The sequence below is a fragment of the Pseudonaja textilis genome, chromosome 1, assembly GCF_049901715.1.
Source record: "Pseudonaja textilis isolate UNSWEBS1 chromosome 1, rPseTex1.2, whole genome shotgun sequence".
Taxonomy (NCBI): domain Eukaryota; kingdom Metazoa; phylum Chordata; class Lepidosauria; order Squamata; family Elapidae; genus Pseudonaja; species Pseudonaja textilis.
In genome coordinates this window covers 283181901-283200914 of record NC_141990.1, presented here as the reverse complement: position 1 = coordinate 283200914, position 19014 = coordinate 283181901, and the positions used below count along the sequence as shown (strand labels likewise).

The window sequence follows — 19014 nt, the reverse complement described above, 5'->3', positions numbered from 1 at the left end:
ATGTGTACTGCCCAGTTAAGTAAATGTTATGTATTATGGACTTGTCTCTGGCTTTCATATTATTGTGAAGACATGCCTTTTTTTTTTTGAGATTGCTTTTTTCAGAAAGAGATTTTATTAGGGGACTGTACTAATGATTAGTAGCAAAAGAATAAATAATGGAGTTGAGGAAAATGAGCCATTCTTAAGGTAAGAAATGAAGAACATTTGAACATTATCACATCAGAACATTTGTATAAATAAAATCTTTTAAATATAAACATAATGCAATATTTGTACTGTTTTATTCTTCATGCTAGGCCAAATAGTCTTGATCAAATGTAACTTATTTTCACTGAATAGAAATTAAGATTTCTTTATTAAATTTCGTAAGAAAATGTACTGAAAAGTAATCAACACCACTGAAGTCAGTAGAATGCACTTCATAATGTTTAAGACTGTAAATTCAGATCCTCAAAGTGGTTTTAAATACTATATTTTAAATAAATTATGAACTAACTTCATAAGGTTACAATAACACTATTTAAATTGAACTGTTAACTTCTGAAATCTGAATATTATATATTACAAAGCTATTCATGTTTATTCAAAAGTAAGTACTTTAGTGTCAAACAGTCTTACTCCCCAATGTTTAAATTGTAATTTAATTGTTACTATTCATAAAGGTTTTTATATTAAAATAAAAAGTTAATTTTATTTATTTATTTAATTCAATTTCTATTTAACTTTCTGTAGCTGCTATATGATCATATTTTATAAACTGAATGATAGTATCTAAGCAGCACATGGTGTGAGAATGTTATCTAGAATTTAATTTGCAATAAAACTATCAATAATGTTTTGGTATGATAAACTGATATATAAAGCATATAATTTCCATTTAAGGGAAAAGTTTAACAGCTACATTAAACATAAAATACAAATTAAAGCACCTTTTCAAACAAAGTAGGATAGTTCTATAAATTTATGAAAACAAAATAAACATTGTTACTCCTTATAGCAGAAAGTGGTATTTCACAGCATTTATTAGATTTATTTAGAAATCACTTGTGGATTCATGAAATGGCAGGAAAAAATTCCATATTTTTTGTGATTCTGGAGTATACAACAAGATGTTGTGAAATATCTATGTCCTATTACAGAGTTCTAAACTTGGATTTCTCATGTTTCTTAAGCTGGTGCTGCAACAACAATTTTTAGATTAAGCTTCCTTTTATCCAGGATTTGCTTATGTAGGAGGATGCTGACCCTTAATCTACATATGTGGATCTAGTATAGCTAGCAGTTGGAATGTAGTTAGAATGTTCATAGACTCCGTCTACTGCACTGAGGATCCCGTTTCAGTTAATTTTACAAAGCTATAAAAAGTTTATAATAAAAGTGGAAGCTTTCATGTGATCAATTCAGGAATAAGAATACTGTATTTTATAATCAGTACACCTTTATGGACTATAAAACTGCTTTTAGGTTTTTCTACCTAAAATCATTAGTTTTAGGTTAGAGCAAGAACCAAGATTGATTTTTTAAAATGTAGAGTCATTTTGGCAATAATAATGACTTGTTCAAAATACTTTTGCACTTATAAAATTGTGACAGAGAAATGGCCAATGCCTATAAATTTAGCACGCTACATTATAAAATGAAGTTTGCCTTACTTGTTGCATAGAGTAGTTGCTTACACTAAGTAACATTTTAATAGACTAACAGTCCGTATTGTATTTCAAAAGTATGTAGATGGCAACCCTGTAGATTATATATAGGAGTGAGTCCTATTAAAATCAATGTAGCTTCGTTCTAAATAGTCTTGTGCTAGACTTCAGTTTTAGTGAAGTAGTCATACTGTTTCTGTAGAATTTCTATAGTTCATCTCCTAAATTAGAAGAAAGTATTTTTAAAAAATAGCAGAGCAGAGTGTATGTTTTTCTGGTTTTCTTATTTTCAGTTGAGTTTGGTTCTAATTATTGATCTATGAACATTTAGGTTGCTATCTTTTTATAGATTCATATTAAACATTGCATCATGATTAAACATTTTTAATATATATCTGAAAGTTTCACAAATGATCCCAATCTATTCCAGTTTGGGTTGGTGGGGAGGGGGGAATTAAAAGTCTAATTCCTTCATATTTAAAGTTTTTTTTCTGCAAATATTTCTTATTCCATATGCTTCAAATTTGTGTTGTGCAGTTTAAAAAACAAAACTCCTTGGTATGTTACTAATGGCATTACATAATTCATTGTATTAATCATATATGTGTGTGTATGTGTGCATCCCATTTATATAAAAATACTTTATGTTAATATGTAGCAAATGCTGACTTTTTCTATTGATATCCTAGATCTAATGTACAAGATAGAAATAGTTTAATCTTGAATGGTAGAAATAATGGGGACAAGATTACTGCTACCATCATTGCATGAAAATGGTGTTTAAACCAAATACTATAGACACAAGTTTGCAGATAAAAATACATCTTTTTATTGAAATGCTCCATCTTGGAGAAAGTGTTTTTGTATACATTTAGAAATTATGAAAGTTGAAAATGTAATAAATGTTGCTTCCTTTTGTCCCAACTGTTTCCTAAGCTGCAAACATTTGGAGACACATACTTTTCATATGTATGCTTCATAGAATATATAAAATTATCTTTAAATATCAATATCACATAAGCACGTGATATGTTTTATTTTCCTGAATTTTGAAAAGTTATGAAAATTTAAATGTGATATACAAGTGTTTATTAAAATTATAAGGAAGATCTACTTAAGAAATTGTTGCCTGCTTGCTCAAGAGATATACATACTCAACTGGTTTGGATGTAAAATATTCTTCCTTAATAGATTTTTTTTTTTTTTACTCAGAAGTTAAGTATGATCAGTTATATGTTGTGTTTTCAGGCCTTGAAGCTGTTGAACCCAGTCTGTCTTTCATACCTACCCAACTAGAAGAAGCTCTTTTGAAAATATCATTCTGTCATATCAAAGGAGAATAGTGAAGTTGTGAAAAACTGTTGTCCTGTAAACATAGCCTCTCTTTGCAGATGTGATTAACAAATGAATCAAATATGAGAGAAGCATAGAAGCCAGTGAGTAAAAAATGTTTACTTTACTGCAAAAGTAACTGCATATTTTGGCTAGACAATGAAACAGCTACAAGTTTTCAAAAAGCCACTACAAATAGCTGCTAATTAAATCTATAAAAAAGAAAATGGTTAATAGCATAGCATGAACCTCATTGCCGCTGGTCTTGCCAGAATATTGTTTTTGTGACTCTACATCCAAAGCTTGTTTTATTCATGTGCAGCATTGACTCCATTTTATAGCTACCATTCTTGACCACAAATCGTATTCATTTGCTGAGTGAATGAGCTGTGTTCTGGAAATGCCCAGCTTGCCTCCAACATACTCCATATTTAATTTAAAGAGGACAGGTCTTTCTGGCAGTGAGTGACAATTATTCTCTTCCGCCTTCTAGAAAGGAGAAATGAATTTACAGATGAAAGTTCAGGTAGATACAATTCCTATAAGCCAGACAAGCTGAAATAGATTGCATCAAAAACATTTTTTCTATTAAATATGTTTTAACAATGTCTCATTTAGCCATGAAAAACAGTATCTATTTTCCCATGGTTTTATTTTACCCTGCAGTGGGATTTTTTAAAAAAAATTTTCATACAGGGCCAACTTCCAATGACCTCAGGAAAACAGAACCATCTTAGGAGTGCAATCACTTTGAGGTTGCTTTTCAATCATTGAGGTAAAGTAAAATAACAGTTGTAGAATCCCAAATGATAGATTTGTTGCTTTCCATTAGCAGTTTTCTTCTTCATTGTGCCAGCAAGAAAGTAATAGCGTGAAAGTAAACAGTAAAGAGAAAGGACTGAATTCTACCTTTTGGGAGACTACTTTCAAAGGATCATGTGGGAAAAATAGAGGGTTGTTTTTTTTTGTCATGTTTCTTCCAGAAAAGGGATGACAGGTTTGCAAATGCAAAACTCATATTCATTCTGTTGCCATTTGCTTTATACCTTTTACAGTCACAAATCATTAGCAAAAATTAATGATCAATCCCATGCCAAGGGAAATACAGTAAAAATAATTAAAACAGATTTTAATGTAGAAAAAAAATTCTGTAACAAGTGAGGCTTCTTTCTATCCCCTTAGAATTGTAGATGAATTCCCCTCCCCCTTTAATTTGACCATGTATAGCTTTACTTGGATTATTAATTATCATAGTTCTGGTGAAAATTTAAAACTATATTTGATGAATGTATTGATGGATTTTTTTTACCCATAGAATATCATATAAGTATATGTACATATTATTATTTCACTCATTCATTTTACTGTTTATTGTTTATTTGTTATACTGTATACTGTTTATTTATAATCACTGTTTATTGATATATTTTGTTGGAGAAATCACCACTATATACCAGACTGCTTCATTACAATAAAATAAATGCCTGATATTGGATATTACTATTATTCCACGACTTATGGCATAATTTCTTGAAGCTCAGGGATGACCAGGGTTAAAAAAAAAATTGGTGGCCACAATGGTGTTATCAAAGCTTAATTCATTTTTTTAATTTGCAAAACACATAAAACAGTTTCAGTTGTACCATCATGGCCACCAGCCTCACATTTTTTTTACCACACTCCACAGGTGATTCTGTTCAAAGCAATGTACCTATTGTACATGCAGGATTCAATGCTTGTGTTTCTGCTTGTGTAGTCTGACTGCATTTACTTCTGTTCCCCCTGCAGTGTCTCCATGCATTCCAAATCTACTCAAAAAGATTCTCTAGAGCAGAAGGAAAGCATGGAAAAATATCCAGTAGAAGTTAAAGTCATTTTCCCAGCAGATGCCATTCTATTAGAACACAATAGTACACAATAGTACACACTCCAAAGTAACTAAAATGGCAGCACAAAACATGTACATTCATGTTACATGTTACATTACATCACCATACATTACTGAAAAGTTTTTCCCCAAAATTCTATTTTTGCCCACTTATTCAAAACATTTCCCCCCAAATATTTTATTAAGAATAATTCTGAAAAAAATGTAGGGTTCTAGTTAAGACAATTAAACTGTTTAGCATATGCATCTTTCCATTCCTCAGGAAAAGTAATAATGGATAATTTTTTAAAAGTTCAAAGGAACAAAGAATCTGTAATAGTAGATTAATGTTTGCATTTAAAAATGTTTTATTTTAGTTATGTCCACATAAGATACTCATCCGTATGTCTGCAGATAGCATTTTTGTTTTCTAAACAAAAGTGAAATCTTAATATATTCAGGAAGAGTATCAAGGATTGTCATTTCCTAAGATTAACTACATCTGTTACAAATCATAAAACCTCAGGCTAGTTTTCAAGTAACCATCTCTGATTTTATTGAATGATTAATTAGTAGTCAAAGTCAAATGTTTATTACAGTCAAAGACCAGTACAATTAAGAATACAAAAGAGTATCCAGTTAAAAATTCTAGAATAAAATAATAAGAAATAACAAATACAATCTATGTTAAAATAAAAATTTGGCATCCTATCCATCAGTTGCACATATACAAGGACACAGCCTAAGCTATAATATAATATTAGTTCTTAAATTGTGATGGCCTACAGTCATTGGATACTAATATGCAACATGGTGATAATACTATTAATTTTGTAACATTTATAGTGGATCATTCATCAGATTCTGTTGCTGCATAGAATCTAGCTACCTGTGCTGACTATGATCCATTTGTCTTTAAGCAGTCACTGAAAGTAGATGGTATTGGAATGGCCAGGATACCTATTAATTGTCGGGAAAATAAATTTTATTTGAGTGTCTCTATAAAAAGAGCAGCAAAGAAGGATATGCCCAGAGGTTTCCGCTCTCCAGAATCAAGGGACAGAGCCTTTCAGTCAGTGGTACCCCTTTGCCACCCAGAATGGCTGATGGAATTGCATGCCACTGTGCAAGCAAAAAAGCTTTCTGATGAGTTGCGGTCTCTAATGGGCAAAGATAACTGGCAGGGGTGACAGTATATTTGATAGAATCTGCAACCAGAAACAATGGAGCTTTCTCCGAGCCCGCTTGCCTCTCTATGTCCTCTACTGTTTGTCTCATGGTTTGTTTTGCCTGATCTTACAGGTAGTCCTCAACGCATGACCACAATGGAACCCAAGATTTAGGTTGCTAAGTGGGAAGTTTGTTAAGTGAGTTTTGCCCCATTTTATGACTTTTCTTGCCACAGTTGTTAAGTGAATCACTGGAGTTCTTAAATTAGTAACATGGTTGCTAAGTGAGCCTGGCTTCCCCATTGTCTTTGCTTGTCAGAAGGTCCCAAAAGGGAATCACGTGACCACAGGACACTGCAACTGTCATAAATGTGACTCAGTTGTCGAGCATCTGAATGTAAATCATGTGACCATGGAGATGCTGTAATGGTAATAAATGTGAAAAATGGTCATAAGTCAGTTTTTTTCAGTGTCACTGTAACTTTGAACAGTCACTAAATGAACTGTTGCAAGTCGAGGACTACCTATAGTCCAGAGGTGGTATTCAGCAGGTTCTGATCAGTTCTGGAGAACCGGTAGCAGAAATTTTGAGTAGTTCAGAGAACCAGCAAATACCACCTCTGACTGGCCCCACCCACATGCATTCTCTGCCACCCAAGTCCCAGCTGATTAGCTGGGTCTTCTTTTGTTGCCCTGCACAGGACAAAGGAGCTGGAAAGCAGGTTAATGGGGTGGGGAGGGAATGGAATTTTGCAGTAACCTTCCCCTGCCACGCCCATCCATGCCATGCCACGCCTATCAAGCCTTGGCCACAGAACCAGTAGTAAAAATGTTTGAATCCCATCACTGCTATAGTCTATTTCTAGTACTGAGGTTGGAGAAAAACCTAGTTTAACAAGGTTGGACTCAACGGGCTAGATCCATGAAGAAGATAATTTATCTTGGAGAATTAATGGTGCAAGATCTTATGGATTGAAATTAAGTTTTAGTCAAAGATTTAAGGAAGCTGTGCAGATTCTTGCTTTAACTTTTATCAGTCCTTTCTCCAGTGCATTTGGAACACTAATGACTTGGCCTGAAAAAACTAAATTGCAGCAGGAACATAGTATCCTTTCTCTGTGCAGAAAAAAATGAGAATAGATCTTTGGCCAGAGATTTACAGTGCACTTTTCCTGAGCCCATGGCATGTTTGACTATACCTAGATACTTAAAGGTGGTCACTTGCTGTGTGTTATGTCCATTAAGATACCATGAGTGGAGTTTTCTCCTTTTAGCAAAGGCCATAATGTTCGTTTTCTGGTAGTTTATGTCCAGTTTGTCATTATACTGGACGAGGTTTACATGGCTCTTTTAAGACCTAACAGGTGTCCTGGACACAGCTTCATCTGCACAGAGCAACAGAACAACGCTTCGATCCCCTATTTTGTGGAGGTTAGTGATTTGGTTTATTTAGCCATTTTACCATATCATTAATGTAGAAGTTAGGTGGAAATGAGCACCTCACTATGCTTCAGATGTTTCTAGGCTGAAAAGATTAGCCAATTATAAGCTGTTGCCCAGGGGACACCCGGATTTGTTTCTGGGCAAGGTATGTTTAATTTGTACAAATTTTAATCTTGTATTTTAAATTTTATGTTATATAGTAAGCCTTATTTTAATTGTGATGCTTCTGATATGAATAAATGAACAACATAGAAATTGAAGAGCAGGATGCCAGAATGCATCCCTGATTAACTAGTATCCTACCTGTCTTCGCAAAGGATGATAGAACAATCTGAGTTTATAGTCATGGAATATTTTCTGTATTCGCACGAAGCACAACTTCATAATATGCACATTTAGCAGGTTAGGCTTCAAGTTGCCTTTTTGTTTTCTAGGCTTTAGAAGACACAAGAGATTTGGTGAAATCCAGATCAGTACAAGATAGGCAGAAAGAGGAGGGAAAGCATTGTTAAAAGAAGCATTCTAACTCATTTGGCAGTTTCACGGGTCTTAATGAGAAGATAACTCACCAGCTCATTTATTGTTTTCAGGAAGTGCACCCCACGTAAATGAAGGGATTGTTTGAAGAAGGATCACAAGAAGGGAGGGAACTGTTTGCGATTCAGCTTGGTAAAGGCAGACACCAATTTACTTAGGAGTTCTGTAACTCACAGGTTTTGTTCCCCCACCCCCACCCCATCTTATTGTCTGGTCTTTTATCTGGTGTGATTCATGGCTTGGGAACTGAGAAGATGGAAAACATTTCAGAAACTGATACCTTTGTTTCACCAGATAAGCACAGTGTATGAGATTTACCTTTAGGAAACAAGACGCACCAGGAAGCATTCTGAGCCAGAAGTTAAAATTTGAAATATTTAATTCATTTCCTAGATTACTTTGGAGCAAAACTGTGTAAAAAGAATAAGAGCTTTAAAGAACGTGTAGCAGATTGCGTGTTATCATTTCTATTATCTTCCTACCAAATAGCATAGAGAAAATGATTGAATGCAGAAAATGATTGTCTATTTTATCAGCAAAGTCACTCTGTGAGCTAAAACCCAAGCTTATTCATGGAACAAAAAGTGTCCTGGCAACAGGATTTAAGTTAGAGAAATAATTTGTTTCTTTGATTTTCTAAAGAACTGCACAGAATACATCAAATAGAAAGCAAAGCTGTGTCTAGTTTGACTTTTAATGAATGCAGAAAATGATGCGTAAACAAAAGCTCCATTATTGCAGTTCCGATCACCTTACATGTCAGATGCAAGATAACCAATGCTGTATGCAGGTGTATGAGGGCAAAAAGCATGCATTTCCTCACCTCCACCATCCTTTTAGCCCTCATGTGAGCAGTCAGAATGCCTGCATAGGGCAGTCAGTGGCAGAGATTTCACTCTCAGACTTCTGCTGGTGGAAAAATTCTTTCTCTTCCTGCTAACAGAAGAGAAGGCATAATATTCTGTTATTCCTTATGTGGTTCTGAGGTCCCTGCGGACTGCAGAAAAGCTTCTGCTGAATTGAAATCCCTGTTCTCAAACGTTGATGTATTAAAAACTATTGAATCCCCATTGCTCCTTATGCTTTCCTTCCTGATTTGCACTTTTCCTTTTCTGGAAACTGTTACCACCATACAAGTCTATAAGAGTTGACTCATTATACTTCTGTCAAATTGCAGGGAATTTCTCCTTTGGTAAAATCTGTAATGGTGGTTTCTTTTCAATGGACCAGACAAACTCAGAGGACTTTCTAAGGCCTTTTTTAAATATACCATGGGAAGACAGTCAGTTGCCCAGTTAGTGCTACAAGCACAGAAAAATTTTTTGTATTCCTTCACCAGCTGCACAAATCTTAAACGCTGTGTATTAGATACCAAAATAAATATTAAACAAATGATACAGCACAGTTCTTTCAACCCATCTTATTAAATTATAAAATGTCAGCAAGCAGAAGAAAAAGAAAACCCAATGAACCATTGAAACATTGTTTAGAAAATTCTATTGTACTACCAGCTGATAATAAATCTTAGTACTCAGAAAAAATAGGAAGGATAGAAATTTTAAAAAAACAACTTCTGAGCAAATAAAATTATTCTCCCTTTTACCATGAAATGGTTTCTTTTTTTCAAAACTAGGTTGTTAGCAGTTAATTAATTATTGACTTGATTCCTGTCTGGGCAAAATGCCAAAGGATCTTTTTCATCAATCATTTTTGTTTCCTGCAGAAAAGTTCTTGTTTGGGCAGCTTAGAATATTGTTCCAATTTCTTTCCAGCATGATTTTTTTTACCAGAAAAAAGGGTACTTTGCAAAACAGGCATTTTATTTGCACAAGGTACAGTTTGACGGATTAGTCTCATAGAAAGACATTGGCACTTTAATTAATTAAGCAGCTCACCATTCTTAACATGAAGAGATCAAATAAAATAACAGTTGTGAGTACTGTGCAGCAAATTCATAGACAGAGTGCTTAAATAACATCCTTTAGTTTAATCTTCATCTGCCAGCATGGTGATTCCAATACCCATAGCAAGGGATGAAAGGAGTTGTTTTAATCTAACAAATCAGAATGGCACTGAATTGTGGGAACTTGCCTTAGATATTTGCTTTCTCTTGGAGCAGGGACAATCTGTGTTTCAGGAGACATAGATTTATTATTTATTGTATTGAATTTGATGCTTCCAAACTTCAAACTACGCTGGATGGTTCATGATACACTAGGCAGTATAAAAACAATATGCAGAAATAAGAATAGAAAACCAAATTAGAATGAATGAAAAAGAAGGAACAAGGTGACAAACTTGTCAGATACCTCTCCATACATCCCATCAATATGTCCCATCAACTTGTGTAGGGAGCTCCAGCCACTTTAGACCAAGGCCTGGGAGAACAGCTAGTTCTTTTTAGACCTCTGAGCAGGGTGAGAGGCATCCAGGTTTCAGAGGAAACCTCATTCCAGAAGGCAAATACCTTTATAGATTGTAGTTGAGGCCTGCAGTGGGTAGGGTGTCCCAGTGACATCTTATTTGTATCCATGTATTCATAACTATGTTTTTACTTACACCTATTATCTTGTAAGCAATTGACAAAAATAAGTAAATAAATAAAGTGTTCTGCATTTTCTGCAGTGGCTGAAGCTGAGGAAGGGAAAATACATTCTATATCTAACAGGACTCTCTATCTAGTAAGCAAAGTCATGAAAAATTTCCTACCCAAATTAACTTCACAAACTCCCAAAAGCTGCAGCATTGCTCTAATTTAAAAAATAAAATAAAAAAACAAAAGCCAGCCCACAAACAATTCCCCAAACCTTATAGTGGAGAATTTGGCATGTGGTACAAACCACAGTTGCAACAAAGTGATGAAACAAATTATGACCCAAACCGTAGGCTTTTGTTTTTGAGTCCTAACATTGGACACAAGTATGTAAATCGTGTGGTTTGTACCACAAAATCCCAATGCACAGATCATCAATTGGCTCCCCTTGTTCTTCCACTCCACATGCACTTACAAATGAAGCAAGGAAAAAATAATTCTCTGAACAAGCTAATTGCCAATGTCTGGAGTTAGTTCTGATGGGCTCAAAGCCTTCTGATACAGATGTTGGCTAGTTTTAAAATCTTGACAGCCCATTCTGTCTACCCTACTAATATTCAAGGCACATGGATCAGGGGGAAGCTCAAAGAGAGGATATTTTCTCCATTTCAGGCTACAATGTTTTGTTGTTGGATCCTGTTATTAAAATCTTAAGAGAACTTTATCTGCACATTTTTAGTTTAATAGCCTTTAGCCTAATTGCATACAAGTAAATTTTTTGAAACTTTTTAAAAATGTGTATTACACTGTCTGGATGTTATTATTGCTGTTCCTGTTTTTTTAAAAAAACTTTTTTTGTTTTTGCATGTTATTATAATTATTATTAATCACAGTAAAACATCATTGGAGAAAGGCAGAACACAAATTTAAATAATAAATTTATAACTAAATGATATTCTCCAAGCAGGCTTTTGAAACTCTTGTGTTATGCTTTATATCTACATGGACTTGAACATAACCTATGCTTATTTTCTTTATGATTAAAACATATACCGTACAATACCTCTTTCTTGCACAATCAGTTTAGAAATACAAATTTTATTATTACTCTTATTATGTACTACTTTTAGTGAAATAATATTTCAGTTTTTCTGCTATCTTCCCACACTGATTATACATATTAAAAGCTATTAAGCTGAAACTTTGTTGTTTAAAATTTATCAATAAAAGTGTACAATACAGTACTTGTCTGGCCTTCCAATCCCATATTAGTGTCTCAGATTATTAGTGAATTGATGTATCTTTAAAGTGGCCCTATTTGGGAATTACAGAACTAACCTACTGCCTTATTCCTTCTATCATGTTTGACTACAGATGGGCTTCATTAGTTCATTCTGCCAGCCTCCCCAGGCCACTTTTGATAAATAGCTGCTCTTCCTCACGTCAAGGAAGGAAAGCTCTTTCAAAAGCCTCCATGTTGTTCTACACTTAAAAGCCAAATCTGCAAAAGAGAACTTTTTACAATTTAACTCACAGAGATTTTTAAAGTGTGTTTTCCATTAGTTTATTTAAGAAGAGAGTTAAAGGCATGTGGCAAAGTATTAGGTTGTTTTCACAACTGTTTTTATACATGGTTCCTTAAAATGGTGGACTATAAATTCTTTTTTAACAACTGGCATTCAGTTGTCCTGGATGCTATAAAGTTACATGCTGTGAACACCTCCCTTGATTTTTCCCCCCTTAAAGCTCTAGTACTTATTTGGTTTTTTACTAAACAAAATACCGTTATGTATTAATTTTCACTGAACAATTTATGACAATACTGATACATTTGTTTCAAAGAAAGCCACAAATATGTAATAATTATAATCTTATCATGAAAACAACAGAAATTTTAATAATGTTTATATATCTGCAGAAGCCCAAATTGGTCTCCCTCAAAACTGGGACACTCTTCACAATTCTCATGTTGCTTTAATAAATAATTCTAAGATGCCACAATGCTAAGTTTACAGATCATAAGTGTTGTGGGTATGAGGTATTTAAATAAAAAAAATTTGTCTTGCTGGTTTCAAATGTTTCATCCTGCATTAGGCATGGTGTAGTTTTTGGAAAGCGTATCATACTTTAAAAAAATATTATGGTTAGGAGAGAAAGGGAGATTTACTATCGCCAAGTCAGTAGCAAGCACAATATCCAAATTACTGAAGTATGCAATTTGCATTGATCACCATGGATTATGATTATATAATTCTTGTTGTTTGCGTACTAAAAGAATGCTGTGCATGATATTGCCAGGACTTCTGTTAAATAATTATGGCAATAAATTCACTTGGAAACCAAATAGATTTTTGTCCCTTTTACTTCCACCACAAATGTTAGAAATAATTTTCTGTGATAAAATGTATTTACCAACATTTTTAATGGTCAAAAAATTTTGGGCAGTAGTAAACAATATAATTTTCATTTTGAATGCGTATTTAAATTGTGGCTAACACATAGATAGGGTTGAGGCTTCCAGTTTCTGGTATTATATTACATTAGGTTTTTGTGTCAAAAGTTGTTGTTCCTCCCTTACTATCACATACACGAAAGTACAGACGCACACAAAACATGACAGAACTGAGAAACACAGGATTTATGATCACAGAACAACATGGTGATGTAGGTTTGAGGTTCATATTACTTAACCTCATCCATCATAGAAAACCTTCACATGATTTGTTTGACTTCAGCTAGTCTATTGTTTGAAACCAGCTATTGTAATTTTAGTCAATTTACCATGGCTTAGTCCTTAAACATTTTTTTTGGCCAATATGCATATTTGACATTTTGACAGTATACTATTGTATATGCATTTGATATTAAACCCTATATTGTTGTGATTTCTGTTAATGATTACTATAATCTTCATGCAGGTAGGCATGCAGTTTGCAGTAATGACATTCTGGTGGTTTGGTACCAGCAGCTGTGGGAAAGTGTGTCCCATATCTTCTACACCAATTTCACTAGAAATACCTACACATGCTCCATAATCTTCTACTTCCATCAATAGTCAGTGTGTCCCAAGATGAAGAAAATTGTGTTTCCGGACAAGACAGATTCTCCAGTACTAGTTTGTAATAGAAAAGGTGGAGGGTCCAGTTTCCAACTGTCCTGGTGTGGCAAGATTTGCTTGTTGACTTTGGGAAACTGCTAAGTAGGGATGGAGGTGGGTGGGATGAATTATAGAAGTTTCTAATAGTATAATATGCCTGGGATGTATTTACCTGAAGGGCAGGTTGATTTTGATAAGAGGTGGTATAAAGGGAGACAGAGGTAATGTTGGAAAAGGAAGAGCCATTAAAGGAAGAGCCTTACAAGACTCTAAGCAAAATCTCATCCCTGAAAATATAGTAAATGTAAGAAAACAACTTAAACCTACTGTGATTTTTCATGATTTCTGCAAGAAAGGGATCTGGTGCAGGGATGTCAAACTTGCGTTGTCATGGTGGCGTCACGTGATGTATCGGGATTTTTTTCCCCCTTCGCTAAACTGGGCGGGGACGGAATCAGCACATGACACATCTGGCCCACGGGCCGTGAGTTTGACACCCCTGTTCTAGTGGGTGTTCGAAGTTTTGTTATACCTCACAACATTAAAATTATAGCAGACCAGAGGTGGTATTCAGCTGTGTTCTGACCAATTCTGGAGAACTGGTAGCGGAAATTTTGAGTAGTTCGGAGAACCGGCAAATACCACCTCTGACTGGAGATTTTACAGTATCCTTCCCCTGCCACGCTCACCAAGCCACAGAATGGTAGTAAAAAAAATTGAATCCCACCACTGTAGCAGACCTTGTGGTTTTGTTTCCTGGTTTGATTTACATCATAGGGCTCGTACTTGCTCAGAAAAATACTTTGCTGTGCAGTGTCTAACAAGGTAGAAAAAGTTACCTCAAAAAATTCTCACCCACACTGAAACAATTGCACACCAGTTTGCAAGATATTGAGTCTGAAATACATATTATCATGTCTTCCCAGTGGACAGTGCTGTGAAGTGTACTGAGCCCTCCTACCATTTTCCTCCAGGAAAGTGATTGCTAATATATTCCTTTTTACACACACCCATACAGATACATTTATGTACAGCATACAAAGTTCAACTGAAACCATGCACAAAACATCAAAAGGCAAAAACCTGCAGGTACACTAAGCAATTTCTAAAAACTGCATTCTATTCTATTCCCCTATTCCATTTACTCCTATTGCTGGAGAAGGTTACTGCTGGGAAACCCAAGATATAATGATAATTGTTGTTATTCCGATCATCATCATTATTCTGAAAAGCAATTTTTCCCCTGGAGTTTTTGTTTTGTTTTTGTTTTGTTTTAAGAATTGGAGAGTTACCATTACTCTAGTGTCACCCTTTATATTTACACTGACCTGAATATAACCATATAAACATTTACTATCTGTATCTCATGGGTAGAACTGGACCATGGGTGCAGAATATTTAGACAAGCTCCTGGCATCCATGTAACAGAACTACAGTAAGAGTATAAAAAGGAATAGGGGATGAACATTGAAACATAAAGTCTGTTTCATGTGTACTTGCATGTGTGCAAGTACAAAAACATGGAGCTTGCATTATGATATCACACACATATTTTGTCACTGTGGTGTCATCATGATTAGGCATAGATGCATATAAAGAATTGCACAGGGGAAATATAAGAATGAGAGAATCTGGCACTGACAAAACACAGAGTACAGACATTGCAAAGTTCTACAGAAGTTAAATTAGTATAAAAAATCCAGTTGTTCAATTTAAACTGGTCTGGGCTTTATTTTTTTTAATTGAAAACATATTCCACTTGAAAACAAAGAGACTGTAGAATACTATATATTTTGTTTAAATTTGGAAAGTGCATAGTTCATAAAGTAGGATATCTAATTTGAGATAAGAATCACTACTGAAAAAATGGAATTTCATTCAATTAGAGTATTTAAGAGTATTTGATTCCTGAAAGTAATTATGGAGATTTTTTTTTAACCTTGCACCTGACCAAAATCAAGGGTGCAACTGTATAGCAGCTACAAGTAGCTCTTTATTTAATAACAATTTGTTTAGTGATCCTCTGAAGTTCAATGGCACTGAAAAAAGTGGCTTATGACTGGTTTTTACACTTACAACCATTGCAGCATCTCCATGGTCACATGATCAAGATTCAAGGGCTTGGCAACTGGTGTGCATTTATGACAACTGCACTATCCTGAGGTTATGTTGTCACCATCACCACTTTCCCAGGCAGATTTTGACAAGCAAACTCAATGTTGGGAGGAGATTAAGTAGATTTGCTTAATGACTACACAATTCATTTAACAACTGCAGTGATTCACTTAACAATGGTGGCAAAAAGCTCATAAAATGAGACAAAACTCACTAAACAACTGACTTGCTTAACATGGAAAGTTTGGGCTCTATTTTGCTCATAAGTCCGGTACTGCTTATACTTCCAGCTCTTTGGACAAGTGAACATGTTTTCAAATGCCTGCTTAAAACATTTTTTTTTTAAATGTGCAGATCCCAAACAGTAGGCACTTTTCTGGCAGAAATTAAAGCCCCTGTTGCTATAGTTTAGGTGGTTTTCCTGATTTCACTGGAGTGGCAATACTTCAGTTTCCTTAGGAAATGCTAAACCTGATTCTAGGTATGACTTTAAAAATGATATTTCCCAGTCATCACACAACCTAGGGTAGATTTCTGTTGAAATTCTGCCATGGTATACTGCCAGCAGTTGAGGGCGGTGAAAAATGTTTGGAAGAGTAATGAAGGCTAAAATAACACAAAATAATAATGCTGTCATCGCTTGTTTCCTAGGGTATATCCAATGTGAAGATTGTTAAATATCCTAAATTATTGCCAATCATTTTCAAGTGCTAGTCTTTTGCATTCTGTACACACACACACACACACACACACACACACACACACACACACACACAGGCTGCTGGATTGATGACAGACTTCACTCTTTCATCTTTTTGGTTATCATATTGATGTATTCTCGTTGTGTTCTTTTTCATTGTTTATGTTATGATTCTATTATTTTACTTCTGTTTACACTCCTTTCATTTTCTTCCTCTTTATTTTTGTAAGCTGCCTAGAGCAGCCACATGGTGAGTTAGGCGGCAAATAAATTTAATAAATTTAAATATATTATACTTAATACTGTTAATGAAAACTAATGATGCCAGTATTTTCTCCCTGCCTTCATATGATACATAACATGTCACATACATATGAAATTCTGTATATTTGTAAGCATGTAGACCCTGAGACTAAAATTACCGTTGCTAAGTGAAATGGTTATAAAGTGTGACGTTGCATATGTCACTTAGCAAAGGCAATTCCAGCTGTGCCAGTTGCCATTGTTAAATAAGGACTGCACAGATCAAGTATCATTGATTTTGCTTGTGACAAGCCAGCAGGGAGCATTGTAAATTGTGATGATGATACTACAGCTCATTGTGACATTCTAATTGTGAGTCAGGTGCCAAGTTCCCAGATCACAATCATGTGACTGTAGGGATGCTGCAAGAGCCAGAACTATGAGGTCACATCATAAGTATCATTCATTCATCACCATTGTAACTATTCAACCACTAAACAAATGGTCATAACTGGAAGAAATGCTCAAAAGTTCTGTGAGCTTTTAAATGCAGTTGTGTGTCAAAGAAGACATGAAGTAGTTATGCATCTGTATAGAAAACCCAATACTTATCAGCAAATATGTAGATCTGGGTTTAAATTAATGCCCCTAAAATATTTTTATGAATCCTAAGGACTTTTGTGTAATATTAGATAGCTAATAACCTCAAATGTGTACAACACTGTGTGTACACACATGTTTAAAAACGGGCACAGCCATTCAATAAGCAAATCACATGTATTGTTAACATTTCTCCAATCACATCTTTCAACATTTTCACAGCGTTTATGACTATTTTTCTTGAAATATAGCATTTGTTTCAGTTCCACATTGGGCTATATCACCATTGTCATCTAGACCTCCAAAATACAAGTAGTTAACCACAGTAATTGGGACCAGAATTTCTGTCATCAGTCATAAACCACAATATCATGTGACTGCATTGCTTAACAATGGCAATCCCAGCAGGCCCCATTGCTATCATTAAGCAAAATTGACAGGTTATTAAGCAAAGAGCTCCATGCAACTTCCTACCAGCTTCCAATAATCGAAGTCAGCGGGGAAAGCTGGGCAGAAGTTGTAAATCCCAGCTAATTCACAAGTAGGCTGGCAGGCAGGTAAGTGACTCTGCCAGGTGGGGAGAAGGGCATGCAAGGGGCGAGGGTGATGCAAGCACAACAAGCCCTCCCCTCCCCCCCAGGTGGAAAAACTAACCTGAACAACTTGCAATCTTTTCTGCTGGCTTCCCCATTTGCTTATGGGAAGTGAGTAGAGAAGGTCTCAGATGATGATCATGTGACCATGGGTTGTGGCAACAATTGTAAGTGAGAACTGGTGACCAGTGCCCAGATTGCAATCACATCACTGCAGGGGTGCTGTGATGTCAGAACTTTGAGGACCAGCCTAAAGTAGTATTCATTCAGCACTGTCATCCATTTGAATGGTTGCTGAATGAGTGGTCATTAACTGAGGACTAGCTATATTCTTTCTAGCATTCCCATTGTTTTAACTTTATCTAAAATCAATTCATCCCTAGGATACCTCAGGATAACATCCACAAAGAACCATACTGTAAAATACATTTGACATGTTTGGGCAAACAGTGCCACAAATTTGTAACAATAAAGCATGCTAACCCCGGCAATTTTTAAATCCATGTCTTTAAAATGAACTGCAGATGCGGGCCTTCACAGTCTATAGATTTGAAACACTGATTGCAGTCTTCTGAATTTCTGCATCATAAGCATGTCTGCTTATTTGCTGAATAAAATGATTTGCCCTTTGTTCTGCATTAGGAATTTTAGAATTGATTCTTTCAGGAATTTTGTTTCCTTGGGCATATAGTATTTCACCAAGCCAGATTGGGGTTTCCCCATTTTCAAACAGATGTTTGAGAGAGTAGGAAAAACAGAGGGGTTTCCCTTCCCTTTGGAAAAAGAAGATATTGTAGAATGTTGAAGAAAAACATTTAAGAAAAATGTTCCTGCTTTCTTTGCTGATGTGCTTATGAAACATTCATAGTCAAGCAGCTGTAAATGGAGCAGACCCAGGCACTGAAAGAACCTTGTGCTGTCCAGCCAGTGTATGGGAATTGGATAGTTAGGGAGCAATTGTGAGCTGTCCCCTTAAGGGAATGCATCATGGTAAATGTAGTTGAGTTATCCTGGGAAATGTAGTCCACATCACGTGACCACATCTGTAATCCTGATTGGTCACTAAATTGACCCTCAAGGGGTTGTGGGAGGTTTGACTCATTCTTGCCTCAACTCACAGACTCGTGGTAACTGTT

General features: G+C 35.2%; 1 protein-coding gene across 4 annotated transcripts in view; it reads left to right on the top strand.

The window, feature by feature from the left end:
• SLC25A21 (solute carrier family 25 member 21) overlaps window positions 1-19014 on the top strand; it is a 283725-nt gene that overhangs the window by 126605 nt on the left and 138106 nt on the right. Inside the window, exon 1 of one of the 4 annotated variants that reach the window (XM_087921920.1) lies at window positions 170-189. The exons of the other annotated variants lie outside the window; for them this stretch is intronic. The gene's annotated coding sequence lies outside the window, so the exon portion shown is untranslated. Of the gene's footprint in view, window positions 1-169; window positions 190-19014 lie in introns of those variants that run through there. 4 annotated transcript variants of the gene reach the window in all.